This window comes from Pipistrellus kuhlii, unplaced genomic scaffold, assembly GCF_014108245.1.
Source record: "Pipistrellus kuhlii isolate mPipKuh1 unplaced genomic scaffold, mPipKuh1.p scaffold_m20_p_6, whole genome shotgun sequence".
NCBI classification, from domain to species: domain Eukaryota; kingdom Metazoa; phylum Chordata; class Mammalia; order Chiroptera; family Vespertilionidae; genus Pipistrellus; species Pipistrellus kuhlii.
Window position 1 is genome coordinate 52,885,792 of NW_023425562.1, and position 21,156 is coordinate 52,906,947.

The 21,156-nt window shown below is 39.7% G+C and overlaps 1 protein-coding gene and 1 pseudogene across 2 annotated transcripts in view; one reads left to right on the top strand and one right to left on the bottom strand.

Moving 5' to 3' along the window:
• LOC118708407 (agouti signaling protein) overlaps positions 1-21,156 on the bottom strand; it is a 66,167-nt gene that overhangs the window by 8,626 nt on the left and 36,385 nt on the right. The window lies entirely within an intron of this gene.
• LOC118707808 lies at positions 9,461-11,208 on the top strand (annotated as a pseudogene).

The following is a 21,156-nucleotide window of genomic DNA, read 5'->3' on the forward strand; positions in this document are numbered from 1 at the left end:
TACTGGGGATGTGCCCGCAACCAAGGTACATGCCCTTGACTGGAATCGAACCTGGGACCCTTCAGTCCCCAGGCTGATCTCTATCCACCAAGCCAAACTGGTTAGGGCGCCTGGATAACTTTTTTAAAAAAAAATAATATATTTTATTGTTTTTTCACAGGGAGGAAGAGAGAGGGATAGAGAGTTAGAAACATCGATGAGAGAGAGACATCAATCAGCTGCCTCTTGCACACCTCCCACTGGAGATGTTTCCGCAACCAAGGCACATGCCCTTGACCGGAATTGAACCTGGGACCTTTCAGTCTGCAGGCCGACTCTCTAATCCACTGAGCCAAACCAGCCTCGGCTGGATAACTTTTAATGTATCTTAATTGACATCCTGTCTCCTTTCTTGCCCTCTTCCATCCATTCCCAATAGCAGCCAGAATAACTTTTTGGGGGAGGTAGAGAGGCACAATTCAAATCACAGATCACCCCCTGCTTAAAACTTTTAATATTTCCCATTGTTCTTTTTCTCCCAAAAATATTTCTTTATTGATTTCAGAGAGGAAGGGAGAAGGAAAGATAGAAACATCAATGATGAGAGAGAATCATTGATCGGCTGCTGCTTGCACAACCTAGACATGTGCCCTTGGCTGGCGTCGAAGCCAGGACACTTCAGTTTGCAAACTGATGTTCTATTCACTGAGCCAAACCAGCTATGGCTAGCTTCCCATTTTTCTTGAAATAAAATCAAAATTGCTTGCAAAGCCCTGTTACTCCCTGACCTCATTTGATAGACTCTCTTTTTCAGTAATCACATTCTAGACCACATGTGTCAAACACAAGGCCCGCGGGCCAAATCCGTCCCGCCAGGCCTTGCAATGTGGCCTGCACCGCGCTGACATCACTGCACTCCGCTGCGTTTCCATCACAATGACAGTTTATGACTGTTCAGTAAACCATTTGGCCCGCGATTTAGGCTGGATTTTAGATTTTGGCCCCTTCTCTGATTGAGTTCGATACCCCTATTCTAGACAGATTGTGCTTCTCTTCCTCGAATATGTTAAATTCTTTCCTACTTTAGCCCTAATGCTCATTCCTTGGCCTTGAACCTGACTCCCTCAGCTCTTTGAATGGCTGGATCATTGGCAATCTTTGAATCTTTGTACAAATAACACCCCTTTCTTTGAAGATTCTATCTAAAAGTATCCTTCCTGTTTCTACCTATCCCATCATCCTACTTCTTTCATAGCTCTTATCACAATTAGCAGCAGCTATCTCTGTTTATCTTCATATTGGCTTTTCTACTTTTATAGAATTTAAACTCCTTTAGGGTAGAGGAGTTTAAATTGTTGTTATATTCATTATGCTGCTCCCACTAACTATCAAATAACATCTGGCATAAAGCAGGCACTCAAATATCTGGTAAATGAATAAATAGGTAAGAAAGAAAATATTCAGACTTATTGGTCCTGTTGTGCCAAGAAAACAGGACCATAAGTCAGACTGATGGTGATTCAATGTCTTTTCCTTGGCCTTTGTTCTTTTTAAGAAAATACATTTTATTGATTTTTTACAGAGAGGAAGGGAGAGAGATAGAGTTAGAAACATCGATGAGATTCATCTATCAGCTGCCTCTTGCACGCCCCCTACTGGGGATGTGCCCGCAACCAAGGTACATGCCCTTGATCGGAATCAAACCTGGGACCCCCTTCAGTCCGCAGGCTGATTCTCTATCCACTGAGCCAAACCAGTTTCAGCTGTTGGCCTTTGTTCTGAGATACTGGGGCCTAGACAACTCTGAAATTTTATCACTATCCCTTATCTGAGTGCTAGCATAGGCTAAGGACTGGCTTTTCTTAATATCTTTGACAAAGAAAGGCAAAAGAGATTATCTAATTTGTGGGTAAAAGTGACTGGTAAGGAAATTGAGATGGAGATATAAAAGTCATAGGGTGTAAACAAATTAAAGAATCATAGGATTTTTAGAACTGGAAGAGATCTTAGGAATTATTTATCCAGAGAATTTAAACTTGGTTACCATTAGAGTCATCTTGGGAGATTTCTGCCCCCATACTTACAGTACTTTGTTAAAATATAATTTACAACAGTAAAATGCACAAATTTCCCAACTTCCCATAAAAATGTCCCTATTACAATAGTCTTCCATAAAGTCTTTCTTACCATTTATTTTTTTAAATTATCTTTATTATGGAAAGTATTACAGATGTCCCCATTTCTCCTCTACACTGACCTCCTCCACCCCACCCAGGCCTTCACCACAGTATTATCTGTGTCTATGGGTTATATATATATATATATATATATATATATATATATACACACACAATATATATGCATATAAGTCATTTGGTTAATCTCTTCCTCTTTTTTTTATCATTTAAACAAGTATCATAATACTTTTTTCTTTAACAACACCAAAATAATTTGATCTCCTGGAATTATATCTACTAGTATATGCAGACTGATTTGACTGTTCTAGCTAAAGTTTAATTCTTATGACTAACAGATGCCAAATTGAATAATATTTTAATGGGTGATTTGGGTCTAGTATGGACAGTCTTCTTCAGGGTCTTTTGAGATTAAGAAATACATGGCAGACCCTGACTCTGCTTACGGGGCCCTGAATTAAAATTTGAGAGAAGGCTGTGTCCCTCCTCAAGAACACAAACCATCCAGGCAGCTACTTGTCAGTGTGAAATCGTCTCCTTGTTCCACTAAAACATGGGTCAGAATTCAGGTTTCCCAGATATTTGTTCCCACAGTATATAAGGAATACAATGCTGGTAGTAGCTACTAAAATTATTTAGGGAGAGAGGAAGGGAGAGAGATGGAGAGAAAGAAATATCAATATGAGAGAGGAACATCAATCAGCTGCCTCCCACACACCCTTTATGGGAATTGAACCAGCAAGCCTTCAGTACATAGGATGAGACACACAGGCCAGGGCTGAGCTGCTGAAATTATTAATCTCCTGACACCATTCCCTGCGGCATGATTTAGTGCTCATTCAATAAAGACCTTAGTGGTGACTTTATTGATTTTGCTTTTGCCCTCCAGAAACTACTTCTCTTCTTTTCTTTGCCCTATTATCATGCTGTGTTTTGTTTTTCTGAATTTCTTTTACTTGGGGTACCTTCTGCACTAAGATTGGTCTGAAGCCGAGCCAATGGTCTGCTACACCTCTCAACTTTACAGCCAAAGGTAGGGAAGGGGCTTTGATGTCAGGTAAAATTTTCTCCTGAAAATGATCAAAGCAGAATCAAGGAAATACAGCTTAGCAAACCTTAAGATTGTATATGAATTTAGTTCTGTGTAGAGAAAGTAGAAATGGTTTTGAGACAGATACCTATTAAAGTGTTTGTTGGAGTGAGTCAAGATGTCTTGATCCCACAAAGGCTTCCCCAAATAACCAAAGAAACAAAAGGTTACTCCAATGGGCTCGCTCTGTAGCTTCCTAGAGCCTCTCCAACGGAAATGGCAGAACAAATGTCCAATGTCACCAAAACAGAGCAAATCCATCTACAATTGAAAACATTATCTCAAGATTTCCTCTAACGGGCATCAAAATGTGCTCAAATGGGCATCCACTCTGGTAAAAACATACACAACTTAGGAAAAAGAGGATTTTCAATAAGTGGAATTTTGTTTATCTGTTTTAGCTCTAATAAATATGAAATGAACCAATTCTACACGGGCAGATTGATCCCAAATCCTAAATTCTGCTTTGTAAAAGTCATTAGAAATATGATATTACAAGAGAGTTTCTGAAGACATTTATTTATTTATTTATTTATTTATAATATATTTTATTGATTTTTTTACAGAGAGGAAGGGAAAGGAGAGAGATAGAGAGCTAGAAACATCGATGGAAGACAGACATCGACCAGCTGCCTCTTGCACACCCCACACTAGGGATGTGCCCACAACCAATGTACATGCCCTTGACCGGAAATCGAACCTGGGACCTTCCAGTCTGCAGACCGACGCTCTATCCACTGAGCCAAACCGGTTTTGGCGAGTTTTTAAAGACATTTAAAGAACTGCTAAAATGTGACTCATGTCAGGGTTGAGATTTTGAAGTAGTACTTCTAAGAATTTTATAATTTACTGCTAGAAAATGGAAAAAGCAGGGTAAAGAGAAATAAGAAGCTTCTAGTTAGTGAAAAGTAGAATACTTCCTTTACTCTAAACTCCTAACCACTCTGACAAAAAAAAAAAAAAAAGTAGAACAAATAAATCTGGCTTTCCTGAAAACTAAGAAATGAGAGATGACTGACAAGTTATTTAAATTATCAAGGTGGCAGCATCTTCACTCATTTCTGAAAGCATTTTTATGTTGCCAACTAAACTCATATGCCTCCCCTTGAAGGACAGAGGCCAAAAGAACTTTGGTTCTTACCTTGCAGTAGAGAGGGCTTACTGTTGGCTTGTCTGTCATTTCAAAGACAAGAAGAATACAACTAACCATATTACAAAAACTATTTCAAACTTCCCTCTATCTCACAAGAGGAAGATTCTCTTCAATTCACAATGAAAACAAGAAATGTCTCATCAGTTAAAAAAGCAATGGTAAGTAGACAAGGAGAGCAGATTTTACAAAAAAAAAAAAAAAAGGGTATCATTTATTTTACAGAGAGGGTTTCTAGCAACTCAGGTCATTTGAAACTTAAACTTCAAGAAGAATAGAATCTCTATAGGTAGCAAAAGAAAAGAAAATAGTTTGCCTTCTACTTACAGTGCCCATTCTCAGCCTCCCTAAGGGAAGCCAGAGCTGAGTGCCTTACCTGTCCTTAGGAAGCAGAGGCAAGATGTGCTGCTGAGATTTTAAAAAGACCCCAGGAGCTACCAGTTTCCCAGTCTCATCTCTTGGCTTTTAAGGGATGACCACATCTCTGGGCTTTTAAGGGATGGCCACAAGCCTTGTGGCCTGATTTCCTTATATTTCTTCTAGTCTTTAGAATTGGAATTGGTGTTGACACTGAGATTAGGAGCTGGGAAGGAAGTGGTTGCACTGAAAATATTCATGGGTAGGATTTAAGAACTGAACAGATCCCAGGAGATAGAATAAAACTTTGGCCTAATGAATTAACCTGGAAAAACAAATCCTGTCAGAGAAGGGTTTAATTCAGCTTCTTTCAGAGGACTAACGGGCACTAAGTGGAAAAGTTAAACCGTAGGTAGACAAATTGTTGAGGCCCAGCCTATCTCTTTTGAGACTTTCAACATTGTTCTCATAATTTTTCAATTTCTATGTAAATTTTCATCAGTTGAAGGGGCTGCCTCCTGTAAGTTATTAGGGTGAGGTTGTCCTCTTCTTGCTCATTGGGATTTTATTTGACAAACCAGAATTTATAAGGAACTGGAATTTATATGATCCCCTGGTGATGCGAAGCCCAGAGGCCCTATAAAAGGCAGCAGCTTACCACAGGGCCCTGAAGCAAGCATTGTCTGCTTTTGTGGGAATGATGGTTGGAGGGTACAGTACAGCCCCAAATTGATTTATCCTTATTTCTAGGAACCAACTTCTCTTTGGTAGCCTGTAGAGACAGGAACAATTGGAATGAAAAGCAACTAAGATGCCAGGAGACCTGGATTCTAGACCAGGCTTTGTTAACTTTTTGAACCCACTACCTGGGCCTACAATCCTGGGTCGAAAGGAGAATCAAATGTGATTGTGGCAACCCTTTGAAAACTGTAGAAACACTTCACAAATGTGATTTTTATTTTATTTTAATTTGTTGTATGGCTCACCAAGTAAGTCCTTCAGCTAAATAAAGAATTTCAAATACGGAGTTGCGAGGAGGGAACATCTTGTATCTGAGGGATTTTAGGTGATGGAATACAGGGTTATAAGAAGTGAAACTAAATGGGAAAGAGGGGGAAAAAAGGAGGGAAAGAAAGCAGAAAAGACATCAAATTCCTACTGCTGATTGGGGCTTATGACTCTAAAATAAAATTCCGTTTGAGTATGAAGCAATGGAATGAACATAAGTGAACAACAAAAAATTATCTCCTTAAAAGTAATCAGCCAATAGGACAAACACAAGATGGACAGCAGGCAAAACCATGAACCTTGGAGGAAAAATCAGAACATAAAACAGATTATATAAAAATGGCAGGATGTGGGTTATGGTGGTGGGTAAGGGTGCAGAGTATCCTGGAAGTCTGGGTTCCTGGTTTCTGCCACTGTCTTGCAGTAGGCTCCAGAACAAATTACTCTCTGGTTGGTCCCCTAATCTATATAGACAGACTCTAAACCCTAAAAGGGGAATTACAATAGATTGGTGATATTAAAAATAAAAAATCCATGTTTGTTACTTACCATATGTGACATTAGACAAGTCACATGAACTGTTATATTTACCTATGTGCTTATCACAAATGTTAGTATTTTCCCCATATTTGCTTCAGAATTTTATTTTTTTATTATTATTTTTTTTTGCTTCAGAATTTTAAAGAAATAAATATATAGTTCCGATTCATTTCTCTTCCTCCCCAAAAGGTAACCACTATCTGTGTTGGTAAGTACCATTCCCATAAATATTTTTACATTTCTACATATTTGATTTTGTAAAAACACAGAAATGTCTTAAGGGTTTTAAACATTTATGTACATGCTTTTATATATATGGCTCTTTCTGCATCTTGATTTTTCAGCAATATCATACTATTGAGAAAATTTATAGCCTGGTGGTCAAACATTAAGATTCCGCTATCTAAATATCAATAAAATTCTTTAAAAAAAAAGAAGATTCCAGGTCAGAACTTATATCCTATCATTACAATTACTAGCTACATGATCTTAGGTAAGTTGTTTTCCCATTCATAAAATAGAGACAGTAAAAGCACTAACCTTACAAGGCTTTTTGTGAGAAGAAATTAGTTTAAATACGTAAAGCTCACAAAATAATGATCACAAATTTTGTTATTATTTGAGACTTACCTATGTGGATTCCTACAGAATTAATTATTCATTTTAACTCTAGGATAGTAGTTCTTATGGAGGGGGCACTGAGGTTAGTGGCCATCCTTGAATATAACCTTCTTGTGCACAGATGTGAGAGTTTCTCTTAGGGACTTAGATGATCTCCTTTAGGTCTGATCCAGCTCTAAAATATTATGTTCAAATGAGATCTATTATGATCTAATTAACTCAGCCTCATGGCCCATCTTTTGTAGACCTCCTGAATACAATCATTTATCAACTAAATGTCCATCATTTATTTTAGCTGAAAACCAAGGAAAAAATACAGAACTAATTTCCTTATTTTGTTCTGTTTCTATTTGAATTGTCAAGATTGTGAGGAAATGGGGGATACAGTAACCCCCTCGGCTTGTTCACAGTATTGCAGCAACTCCTAGGCCTCCAGTGGCTTGAATGTAAAAGTACCATTCTTTCCCCCCCTTTAGACTGAGGAGGGCCAGAGGCCCCTGTTGCTCCCACAACTTGCCCAGAGTTTTGGAGTGGTATTAATCCCCCCCCCCCCCCAATTAATTGCTCCTGGGACTGCAGCAGCTTCCCAGCCAGCAGAAGGAGGATTTAGTGTTTAAAAGACTTATTTCCTTGCAATTTTATTTTACTGCTGGGAGGGGAATGAGACCTTTCCCCCCTCTTTGAACCATCAATTTAGATCTTTCTGAGTAGAATTCTTATGATGTAACAACATGAAAGCTTGTACCAACCAGTCAGCTAAAATACAACATAATGAATTCTCTGATGGAACAGAGACTAAGCTGCCCATTTCAACACAGAAATCAAAACATCTAAAGCAAAGACCAAGTTTAAAGAAATGAGTACTCTCAAACTAAATCTTAGTAATAAAACCCCAAATTAAAAACACAATTCTTAAGACACCCACTAAGACATAGGCAACAAGAAAAGCATACAATACCCAAAGATCCAAATATCAAAACCAAAAGAGCACTCCAACTAAATCCCACACCAAGGAACTGGGATTTTTCTTAGTCACTGAGCTGTGCGCCACCTGTTTTTCATATAATGTGTATATATCCCTGACCAAAATTGAACCTGGGACCCCTTCAGTCCACAGGCCAATGCTCTATTCCTGTGTGGCACCTATTGATTCCTATGGAATCCCAAATGATTCCGAAATCCCAAATGGCACTGAGATGCTGAGATGGGCTTTGTGACAAGAGCCCATCTCCTCAGGTGCTGGCACTTGAATAAAATCTCTTTCTTTTTTCACCAGCATCTGACTCACATGTTTGGTTTTTGTGGTGGCAGGCAGCTGAAACTTGGGTTCTGGTTACAATAATAATGACAGCCACTATATATATATATATATATATATATATATATATATATATATATATATCATGTGCCAGACACTATGCTAAGTACTTTATATATCTTAATGCTCACAACGACCTTATAAACTAGGAATTGTCCTCATTTAACAGTTATGAAGAGTGGTTAAATGACTTGTTTTGAACTATTTCACTATATTATCGCTCTAATTCTCTTCATACCACATAGAGGAAAATGTAGTTATTGAATGCCCTCTGGGGATATAGCCTGGGCTCATCCTATAGGGAAAATAAGTTATAGAAGATAAAATAAAATACTGAAGACTAAAAATTATAGAAAATTGTGTTTCTGATGTCAAGAAACACACCTTCCATCCTTCTCCAATGGGCCAAGGAAATATTTCTATGAAGACATACTTAAAAGACTTATTTCCTCACATTTTTCTTTTACTGTCTGGGAGGGGAGTAAAAGACCTAAGTTGATGGTTCAAAGAAGGGGGAAATGAAGACATAGGAATACAGAGGTTCAGTGTGACACTGGGGTCAGACTACAAGTCAGGGCCAGAGACAGGGCTGAGATTCAAGCTTCCCAGTGTTGAAGTGGCAGTGTTTCCCTCTCTCCCTCAGATGACCCCAATCTTGCCCCATCTCTTCACTTCTATCCCCTTGACCATTTTGTGAGCTCCAGAGGCACCACAGAGACCCATACTAATTTTTATGCAGGAAACAATAGAAGAGAGTTTGGGGGAATTGCCTTGGGGGCTCAGGGGTCTGGGGCTTTGGAGAGTTTGGGTTGATCTTAGAGCAAGAGAAAAATTCCCTTTCCAATGATGAACAAAAATCTTTAGGGAAAGTTTTCATGACATCACAGAGGCAACAGGAATGATCCTCTGACAGATTGTTCTACCACAGTTATTCCCTTGTTTTCACAAAACTAACTGGCTCACAGTTTATTGAAAGACTCAGTACTGGAGAGCTCCGCGCATTCCCGCCGCCGCCCGCCGCCTCTCCATGGGCTCCTCCGCGGCCCCACAGCATGGCCCCCAAGCGCCCGGCCCGCCGCCGCCGATGGCCCCCAAGCGCCCGGCCCGCCGCCGCCGATGGCCCCCAAGCGCCCGGCCCGCCGCCGCCGATGGCCCCCAAGAGCCCGGCCCGCCGCCGCCGATGGCCCCCAAGCGCCCGGCCCGCCGCCGCCGATGGCCCCCAAGCGCCCGGCCCGCAGCCGCCGGCCAAGAAGCCTCGGCCGCCCCGGCGCCCAAGTCCGAGAGGAAGCGAGGAAGCCGGCCGCCCCGAACGTGCCCAAGGGAGAAAAAGAACAGCAAGAAGCGATTGAACATATTCATGAAGTACAAAATGAAATAGACAGACTTAATGAACAAGCCAGTGAGGAGATTTTGAAAGTAGAACAGAAATATAACAAACTCCGCCAACCATTTTTTTCAGAAGAGGTCAGAATTGATCGCCAAAATCCCAAATTTTTGGGTAACAACATTTGTCAACCATCCACAAGTGTCTGCACTGCTTGGGGAAGAGGATGAAGAGGCGCTGCATTATTTGACAAGAGTTGAAGTGACAGAATTTGAAGATATTAAATCAGGTTACAGAATAGATTTTTATTTTGATGAAAATCCTTATTTCGAAAATAAAGTTCTCTCCAAAGAGTTTCATCTGAATGAGAGTGGTGATCCATCTTCAAAGTCCACTGAAATCAAATGAAATCTGGAAAGGATTTGACGAAACGTTCAGGTCAAACACAGAATAAAGCCAGCAGGAAGAGACAGCATGAGAAACCAGAGAGCTTCTTCACCTGGTTTACTGACCATTCTGATGCAGGTGTGGATGAGTTAGGAGAAGTCATCAAAGATGACGTTTGGCCAAATCCTTTACAGTACTACTTGGTTCCTGACATGGATGATGAAGAAGGAGAAGGAGAAGAAGATGATGATGATGATGAAGAGGAGGAAGTGTTGGAAGACATTGACGAGGAAGAGGATGAGGATGAAGGTGAAGAAGATGAAGATGATGATGAGGGGGAAGAAGGAGAGGAAGATGAAGGAGAAGATGACTAATAAACACTGATGGATTCCAACCTTTTTAAATTTTCTCCAGTCCCTGGGAGCAAGTTGCAGTCTTTTTTTCCTTTTTCTCCCTCCCTCCCCTCTTGTGCTCAGTCACTCTGTTTTTGAGGTCTCTTTTTCTCTCCTTTACACCATGGTTCTCACCTTATTTGGGGGGATGTACCTTGAGCAGAATACAGTGGGAAAAGAATCTTTGCCCCTTTCTGTTCCAAATTCATTTTTATCCCTTCCTGTTCAAGAAAAACTTAATGGAATCACCACCACGTGCTCTGTGGGGAAAAAGAAAAAAGCCTTCTGCTCCATTCGCTCTGCTGGGAGCTGGAGGCTGCTAGGCCCCTGTGTAGTAGTGCATAGAATTCTAGCTTTTTCCCTCCTTTCTCTGTATATTGGGCTCAGAGATTACACTGTGTCTCTATGTGAATATGGACAGTTAGCATTTACCAACATGTATCTGTCTACTTTCTCTTGTTTAAAAGAAGAAAAAAAAACTTTAAAAAAGGGGGGGTTATAGAAGGTGAGCAAAGGGTGGGTTTGAGATGTCTGGGTGGGTTAAGTGGGCATTTTGACAACATGGCTTCTACTTTGGCATGTTTAATTGTGATGTTTAACGGACATCCTTGCAGTCTAAGATGACACTTTTAAAATAAAATTCTCTCCTAATGATGACTTGAGCCCTGCCACTCGATGGGAGAATCAGCAGAACCTGCAGGATCTTATTCGGAATTGACATTTCTCTATTGTAATTTTGTTCCTGTTTATTTTTAAATTTTCTTTTCGTTTCACTGGAAAGAAAAGGTGCTCAGTTTTAAACGTTAAAAGTGTACAAGTTGCTTTGTTACAATAAAACTAAATGTGTGGGGGAAAAAAAGAAGAAAAAAAAAAAAGAAAGACTCAGTACTGGATGGCAGCCTAGGTAAGTACCTAAGCTGCCGCCTCACACAACAATTTCAAAACAACAACTAAAAGACAGAACGACATCATCCCAAACCACAGGGAAGCTGGCGGAGTGGGAAATATACAACTAGAAAGGAGAGAGGCTCATGGATCAGATTGGGAGCCGCAAAGCGCTGAGGTAGGGAGATGCTCGTGTGCAGAGAGGAAGGGCAGCCAAATGCCTGGCTGGAGGGAAGGGAAAGGAAGTCCCTGACTGCACTGAACCCCAACCCCGGCCGAAACCCCATGGATCCAGGCTCACACAGGTGGAGTCTGGACTGTAGAGAAAGGCACCGGGAGACTCAGAGACTGAGAGACTCAGGGGAGCTGGGAACCGCAGTGGGCAGGGTCTACAGTGGCGCAAGAGTGAGTGCACGCAGAGAGGTCTGACTGCGGAGGTTGCTGTGGCCTCTCCATAGCGGAAGGGCCAGAAGTTCCAGACTACAACCCAACCCAATTCCGGGCGAGCCCCTGGGCACCCACGCTCCTGCACAGGGAATCTGGACGGTCAGGCGGAAACTCAGGGGAGCCGTGGAAGGCAGAGGTCTGAGGCTTGTGCACAAGGGCAGGGCTGACGGGAAGCCAAGACTGTCAGCTCAGCCCTGAGACTCTGCCCCATCCAAGCTGAGCACAGAGGCTTTTGCAATTTTGCAAGTCTGATTCTATAAGACTGTCTCCAATACAGAAGGTATCCCAGAGTAGACACAGCTGATACTCACATCCAATGGGCCTGGAAGTCAATTCCTCTCAGTGATACCAACAACAATCAAGACTTAACTACAACAAGGCTGTACACACAGTCCACAAAGGGGAGCACCAGGAGTGTCTACCTCAGGTAACTGGGGAGGCTGACTCACTGGGCCATATAGGACACCAAACAGACAAAGCCATCCTACCAACTGTGGAAACAGCAAAAATACCAAGACAAGGAAATAGATCTCAAACGAAAGAGATAGAGGAGAACAAAAGACTGGATATAGAGTTCAAAACCACGATTATAAGGTTTTTCAAGAATTTCCTAGAAAAGACCGATTAACTTAACGAGACCCAACTAGCAATTAAACATATACTGACTGAAATAAAAAATATACAGAGATCCAACAGCAGACTGGAGGAACACAAGAAACAAGTCAAAGATTTGGAATACAAAGAGCCAAAGGACACTCCTCTGGAGAAGCAAGAAGAAAAGAGAATCCAGAAAGTTGAAGATAGAGTAAGGAGCCTCTGGGACAACTTCAAGCGTACCAACATCAGAATTATGGGGGTGTCAGAAGAAGAAAGAGTGCCAGATACTGAAAACCTATTTGAAGAAATAATGTCAGAAAACTTCCCCCACCTGGTGAAAGAAATAGATTTACAAGTATAGGAAGCGCACAGAATCCCAAACAAGAGGAACCCAAAGAGGACCACACCAAGACACATCATAATTAAAATGCCAAGGGCAAAAGACAAAGAGAATCTTAGAAGCAGCAAGAGAAAGGCAGTTGGTTATCTATAAGGGAGCACCCATACAACTATCAGCTAATTTCTCAACAGGAACTATGCAGGCCAGAAGGGAGTGGCAAGAAATATTCCAAGTGATGAATATTGAGAATCTACAACCAAGATTACTGTATCCAGCAAAGTTATCATTCAGAATTGAAGGGCAGATAAGAGCTTCACAGATAAGAAAAAGCTAAAGAAGTTCATCACCACCAAACCAGTATTATATGAAATTCTTAAAAATTCTTTAAGAAGCGGAAACCGGTTTGGCTCAGTGGATAGAGCGTCGGCCTGCAGACTGAAAGGTTCCAGGTATGATTCCGGTCAAGGGAACGTACCTTGGTTGTGGGCACATCTCCAATGATGGGTGTGCAAGAGGCAGCTGGTCAACGTTTCTCTCTCATAGATGTTTCTAACTCTCTATCCCTCTCAATTCCTCTCTGTGTAAAATCAATAAAATATATTTTAAAAAATTATTTAAGAAGAGGAAGAAGAAGAAAATATAAAAATTACATATATATCAACAAGTGAATCTAAAAATCAAGTGAATTAAAAATCTAAAGAACAGAATAAACTGGCGAATATAGTAGAATCAGGGGCAAAGAAAGGGAGTAGATTGATAATTATCAGGGGGAAGGGATTTGGGGGGTGCAGGAAGAGACTGGATTAAAATCGTACACCTATGGATGAGGACAATGGGGGCGGGGAGGTAAGGGCAGAGGGTGGGGTGGGAACCGGGTGGAAGGGAGCTATGGGGATAAAAAGGAGAAACAATTGTAATAATCTGAGCAATAAAGATTTATTAAAAAAAAAAGACTCAGTACTGTATAATGAATGATAGGAACAATATTGCCACTGGGTTTCGTGGGTATTCTGAACTTGGAAACTTACTGGAGATGCCAGAGGGAACTGTGGTTCAATGCTATTATTTACTACTTCAATTTCAATAGTCGAACATTGAGACACAATTAGCTTGAAGAAGTTTTGTACAATTGTTACCTTCTTAACATGTTTTCTGATACCCTCTTGCCCCCAAACCAGGTTAGGGCTCTCTGCTATACACTCTCACAACAAACAGTAGTTTTATTTTTTTAGAGTGAATATAATAATTATATGTTCAATACTGGTGTTCCCCTTCTAGAGTGTAAGGTCCCTGAGAGAAGGCATTGAAATGCCTTATTTACCACTGTACCCTCAGGTTTCTGGCCCCAGAGATGTTCAATTAAGGTCAAATGAGGAATGAGAATTTCTCATTATATGAGAATCATATAGTTTAATAACTGAGAGTTATTTAGAAGTCTGTTTAGTATAAGCCCTTAGTTTATAGAATAGAAAACTGAGTTCCAGAGACATTAAGAGATTTGCCCATTGTCCCATATTATTGTGTGGCAAAATAAGACAAAAGCTAGGCCTTTTAATGTTCTTTTGTCTACTTTATTGCATTTATTGCTAATTAAAAGTTTTAGAATCAAGATGTTGACCAGCAATTACGAATGCAGTGGTGTGAAGAATAGTGTTCCTCTCAAAATTCATGTCCATCTGGAACTTCAGAATGTTACCTTATTTTTTCTTAACTATTTTCTGAAATGCTATTGTTTTTCTCTTTTGATTCACCAAGAGAGTTCTGTAAATATAATGTTTTATCTAAGATATAAGCAGATCCTGTATTTAAGATGGTGTTTTGGGATTTACTAAAAAGTTGGATGTTAGGCCTGTTGCTGACTGAACTCAAGATAATAACAACATAACTAAGATCAATTGACAGGTTACCCTGTGCCAGGTGTTGTGCTCAGTACTTTATGTGCTTTTATCTCATTTAATCCTGATAACAATTCTAGCTGCTGTTATCTTATAGATGAGAAACTGGGGTTCAGAGAGATTAAGAAACTCATCCAGAGTTCATAGCTATAAAATTGATGGAGCTGGGATTCAGACCCAGGCAGTCTTATTCCAGAGACCTCCTTCTTAAACAGTGTACCACAAGAAGAGAAGCTCGATACTATTATTTCTATGATCCCAAATTAAATTTGTTTTATTATGTTTCTGCATATTATTAAATAATCAGACAATACACAAGAGTCTAGAGGAAAAAGTAAGAATCACTAGAAATTTAGTAGTCATATCTAGCCATATAATCATTTGAATGTAGTTCTTCCAACTCTTTCTGTGCATATATACCACACACACCTTTAAAAAAAGAAAAGAAAAAAAAAAAGAGGGAGAGGATCAAACAACAGATGAAGAAAATAGCATAATTTAGTGAAAGGTTCAAAATTTAGGACCTGGACCTGGAAATGCATTTCTCCAAAGCGGACATACAGATGGCCAATAGACATATGAAAAGCTGCTCAACATCACTAATCATCAGAGAAATGCAAATTAAAACCACAATGAGATATCACCTCACACCTGTCAGATGTATCATCAATACATCAACAAACAATAGGTGTTGGTGAGGATATGGAGAAAAGGGGACCCTAGTGAACTGCTGATGGATGGAATTGAAAATTGTAGCAGCTACTATGGAGGTCCCTCAAAAATTTAAAACTAGAACTACCTCATGACCCAGCAACTCCACTTCTGGGTATTTATCTAAAGAAATCCAAAACACTAATTTGAAAAGATATTTGCATCCATGTTTTTATCAAAACAGTATTTATAATAGCTAAGTTATGAAAACAACCTAAGTGTCCATCAATAGATGATTAGATAAAAAGATGCGATACATATACACAATGGAATATTACTCAGCCTTAAAAAAGAATGAAATCTTACCACCTACAGTAACATGGTTGGACCTATAGGATATTATGTATGCCAAAAGAAATAAATCAGACAAAGAAAGACCAATACTATATGACCTCCAGGTTGTGAACAATCTTGAAGGATGGTGTAATGTCACCCTCTGGGACAAAAACCAAGCTTGCTTACTATTTTCTATAAAATGGAAGGTTCTTAAGCTCAAGATTCCTCTCCTGGAATGCAGGCTACCCCAAGCATAGGCATACATCTGGGGCTTCCATGTGACCCTTGGTCCTTGTGCACAAGGGGACCTAGTGTGAACATGCCCACAGCCTCTAAAGCCAAGCACAGGCCCAGAGTAAAACACTGATAGCAAGTCCTTTTGGTATAATTGGGGCATTAGAGACCCACAGAATGATCATTTTCTTTTTTATGAAACACATAACTCTGATACACTATTTACAACTGAATAAGTCCCATATATTTTGACATTTCACAGCCCTGGAAAGTTACATAAAATGATCAGCAAAGTGAGAACATGAAAAGAATTTTTAGGCTTTTAAAGATGTAACTAATTTCTGTCTAGAAGACAAACCAATTCAAAAAGTGACGGTTTTATTGTCCTATAGGACATTAGCCAGATTGTATCTAACTTAGCAGTTTTACTTCAGGCTTTCATCTTTTGCAATCTCCTTTGAACAGCATTAAAATTCATGTAGGGATCTTCACAGAGCCAAGGATTCTCTCTTTCAGGCTTACATATTCAGCATCTCCAAGGAGAAGGCTTGTTATTCTGTGTTTTGTTTTTTTAATACTCACCACAGGATATTTTTTCACTGCTTTTTAGAGAGAGTGGTCCAGAGGGAGAGGGAGAGGGAGAGGAATAGAGGAAGCCAAGCTTGTAGGTGTAGCAGAGTGATGGTTAATTTGCATATTACTCTTTTATTAGATAGGACTAGAGTAAGGTGACCAGATTTTAACATTGGTAAAGCGGGACACCATTGACAGGGGGGTTGGGGGGTAGATTAAAAATTTGGTCTATATGGAGTAACAAAAATTTTCATAGAACACAAAAATAGTATTGTAATATTTTTTTAAAATTTCAACATAAGTACAATTTACAAATATAATTAAAAAAAATTATGTATAGTATTATTTTATTCTTTGGCATTTTTCTCATTCGAGTGAATTCTAACAACTGATCAACAATGTGAACTTTGATAAGCAGTTCTCGATAATCAGTTCTCAACAATTATTTGTTATTATTAAAGTTTAACATTATAAAATTAAAAAAAATAATATAAAACTCATATCCTGGCTAAATAGCCACATGGCCGCTGAAAACCGTATATTCCCTTCCCATTCTCCAGCCGTTCCCTAGCTTGTTGTGCATTCTTTCCAAAAATCGGGACTTTTTTAAAACGCCGCGGGACGCGGGACAAATTGTTAAAAATTGGGACTGTCCCACCAAAAGCGGGACATCTGGTCACCTTAGACTAGAGGCCCAGAGCATGGAATTAGTGTGTGGGTATGGTCTCTAGGCCTGGCCTGTGATCAGGGACATCTTTCCCAGCTGCCCGCAGCTGGCCCCACCCCCTACTGCCATCTAGCTCCCTGTTTGCCATTGGGTGATCGGTGCCTGACGAAGGGGGGGGGGGAACCAAGAGGTGGGCTGTTCATGCCTCCTCGCTGACCCCGCCCCTGCCACAGGTGACCATCAGGTGATCAGAGGTCGCCGGCTGGGAAAAGGAACCAAGAGGTAGTCAGTGTGCCTCATAGTGACTGGTCCAGCAGTTGTTCTGGTCATTCTGCCGTTAGGGTCAATTTGCATATTACCCTTTTATTATAATACCATAGAATAGAGGTCTGGTGCATGGGTGGGGGCTGGTTGGCATGACCTGAACGGGGCCCCAGATTAGGGTTGGGGGGTCCCCACTGGGGGACAGGCCCAGTTGGGGCAAGGGGCTGCAGCGTTTTCAGGATGGCTCCACCTCTGATCAGTGTGGGGGTCCCACTGGGGGGCAGAGCCAGCCTGGGTAAGGGGCCGCGGGTGGTTTGCCGGGCAGCCACGCGCCCCCACCCCCAGCTTTGTCAGGAAGGACATCCTGAATGATGTCCAGAAGACATCTGGTCTATCTGATCTAATTAGCATATTACCCTTTTATTAGTATAGATTTATTTATTTATTTATTTATTTATGTGTTTAATTTTTTGTTAATCCTCACTCAAGGATATTTTTCCATTGCTTTTTAGGGAAAGTGGAAGGAAGGAGGAGAGACAGAAAGAGAAACATCGATGTGAGAGAGACACATTGATTGGTTGCCTCCTATACTCGTGGGATCAAGCCTGAAACTGAGGCATGTGCCCTTAACTGGAATCAAACCCGGGACCCTTCAGTGCCCAGGCCAACCGATGCTCTATCCACTGAATCAAACTATCCATCTTTTGATTGTGTTAAAAGTAAAAATATTTCAAGTTCCATGTAATGAAGAATAAACTCCAAATCATGTCAGATAAACCCCATTCTTTATACTATATAATAAAAGGCTAATATGCAAATAAAAGATTGAACTGCAGAATGACAGGTCACTATGACACGCACTGACCACCAGAGATGACATGCACAGAACATCAGAGGGCAGATGCTCAAAGCAGGAGCTGCCACCTGGTGGTCAGTGCGCTTCCACAGCGGGAGCACTGCTCAGCCAGAGGCCTTGAGCTGGGCTTATGGCTGGCAAGCACAGCAGCAGTGGCAGGAGCCTCTCCTGCCGAGGGACACCCCCCCTCCCGCCTGCATGAATTTCTTGCACCAGGCCTCTAGTATCATTAGAATTAAAACTCCAGCACAATGCAGTAACACATTCTTGTCACCTAGTTTAATAGTTTCTTATGTAATATTCACTGCTGAAAGCATTAGCCAAAGATGCAAAAGACATTTCTTTGTGTATGATTCTTGAACTTCAATCTCAGATAAAACACACACACATTCATGAAAAATCTCTGTATTTTCTATTCAAGATTTTTGTAAACCTAATACTGCACTAAAAAATAAAGTCTATTAAGTTTTTTAAAATTTTAAAAAAGAGAGAATGCAATCTGTTGTTGCTGGATGAATAAGTCTATAAATACCAGTTAGATCAAATACCAGTTGATAGTATTGCTTAAGTCTTCCATATCTTTACTGACCGTTTTTTTTTCTCTGTTTGTTCAATTGATTATTAAGATAGGGATAAAGTCTCTTATTATACACTGAGTGGTCAGATTATTATGATCTCTGAATGAATAATGATCTGGCCACTCAATATATATATGAGGCCCGGTGCATGAATTCATGCATGGGTGGGGTCCCGCCAGCCTAGCCAGGAGGAGGGGACATGGGCAGTTGGCCTGCCTGCCTGCTTGTCAAACTCCTGGTTGAGGGGACAATTTTCATATTAGCCTTTTATTATATAAGATATACACTGAGTGGACAGATTATTATGCATTCAGAGATCATCATAATCTGTCCATTCAATGTAATTGTGAATTTGGTTCTTTCTCCTTGCAAGTCTACCAGTTTTTGTTTCATGTATGTACTGTGTTTGTATCTCCGTCATCAGGTATATAAATTGTTGCCCTAGTTGGTTTGGCTGAGTGGATAAACATTGGCCTATGGACTGAAGGGTTCTGGGTTCTATTCTAGTCAAGGGCATATGCTCAGGTTGCAGGCTCGATCCCCTGTGTGGGGCATGCAGGAGGCCGCTGATCAATGATTCTCTGTCATCATTAGTGTTTCTCTCTCTCTCTTCCTCTCCTTTTCTGAAATCAATAAAAATGTATATTAAAAAATTGTAAAGATTGTTATATCCTCTTGATGAACAGACCTATTTCTTATTAACCCTACTAATATTCTTTGTCTTAAAATATACTTTATTTCATATTAAAAGAGTCATTTCAACTTTATTTTGTTAGCACTAGTATATCTTTTTTCATTAATTTACCTTTAACTTACTTGTGTTTTTATAAGTAAAGTTAGCTTCTTGGAAGAAGTTTGTAGTTGAGTTTTGCTTTTCTATCCAATCTGACAATTTATGCCGTTTATTATTGACTAGAGGCCCAGTACACGAAATTTGTGCATTGGGGGGAGGGATCCCCTCAGCCCAGCCTGCACCCTCTCCAATCTGGGACCTCTTGAACCTGTTTACTAAGTTGTGATTATTGAAGTAAATAATACAAAATCTCTATCCATAGTAAAACTCAATATATGATAGCTGTTATTATCAAAGATACTTGTCTTACTAGTACTATCAGTTTCTGCATAAGTATTCAAATTTATTAAACTATAAACTAAGTAAGGACATTGCTCCTTAATTGCAAATCTGTCACTTGTCTTCAAATTAAATTTTGTGACTTTATTGGATGGCACTATCTTATAATTTATGATGAAGTTTTTATTTATTTTTTATTTTTTATTTTATTTTTTTAAAATATATTTTATTGATTTTTATACAGAGAGGAAGGGAGAGAGATAGAGAGTCAGAAACATTGATGAGAGAGAATCATCGATCAGCCACCTCCTGCACACCCCCCACCGGGGACGTGCCCGCAACCAAGGCACATGCCCCCGACTGGAATCGAACCCGGGGCCCTTCAGTCCCCAAGCCGACGCTCTATCCATTGAGCCAAACCGGTCCCGGCATTATGATGAAGTTTTTAAATAAGACTGCTTGATTATAACAAATTTACATTAATAATAGCCCAAGAAAATTCACTAGCTAATTAATATGAATTATGTACATAATGTACAAATAGAGTGTTTCAGCCAATCTGGTCAGTCAACATATGAGACACATGTTCTAAAATAGTTGTAGACCTAATTACTAAATAAATATTTAAAAATCAATGGTATTTGTATAGTCTAACAATGCCTTAAAAACTCTAATGGTAAAATGAAAATACCTCATTCACAGTTGAAAAAATTTAAAAAATAAAATAAATAGGAATACATTTAGATAATTATAAGGACATATACTAAAAAGCTATAAATTCTATTAGAGACAGAAAAACAACACGAATACATGAAAAAACAACTATTTTGCTTGATAGTAAAAATTATTATGATTTTAAAATTCCCGGGATTAATGTATAAATTTAATGTATCTTCATCTAAATTACAATGTAATTTTGATTTTGTTGTAAATCCCTGAGGTTCATTTGAGAAAAGCTGTAGAACAACCAAGAAAATACTAAAAAAGAAGTTGAATATACTCTGAGATATTAAAAGTATTATAAAGCTATAGTTATTTTAATTGTGTCGTACTAGAACTGAAATATGTCAATAGAACCAAATAAAATCAATAACATAACAAAGATGACTATATTTCATGAAGCCTAGTGGAAGTGTAGGGAGTATAAAAATGAAAAAGATGAGTGTCCAATCTTGAAGGAAGGTTGAGATAAGAATACAACTTCTAATATAAAATAAAAAGAATTAAGTGGCATAAGGGATATATAACTAAGGAACTATATAAATTCAAAGGCAGGAGAAAAAGTCTTGGTCAGGTCTGTCAAGCTTTGAATGCTGGACCTTGCCTTGTCTCACAGATTGTCAGTCCTTCCTGGTTGTGCAATTTCAACTGGATTTGGGCCATTCTGGGAACCACAGGGG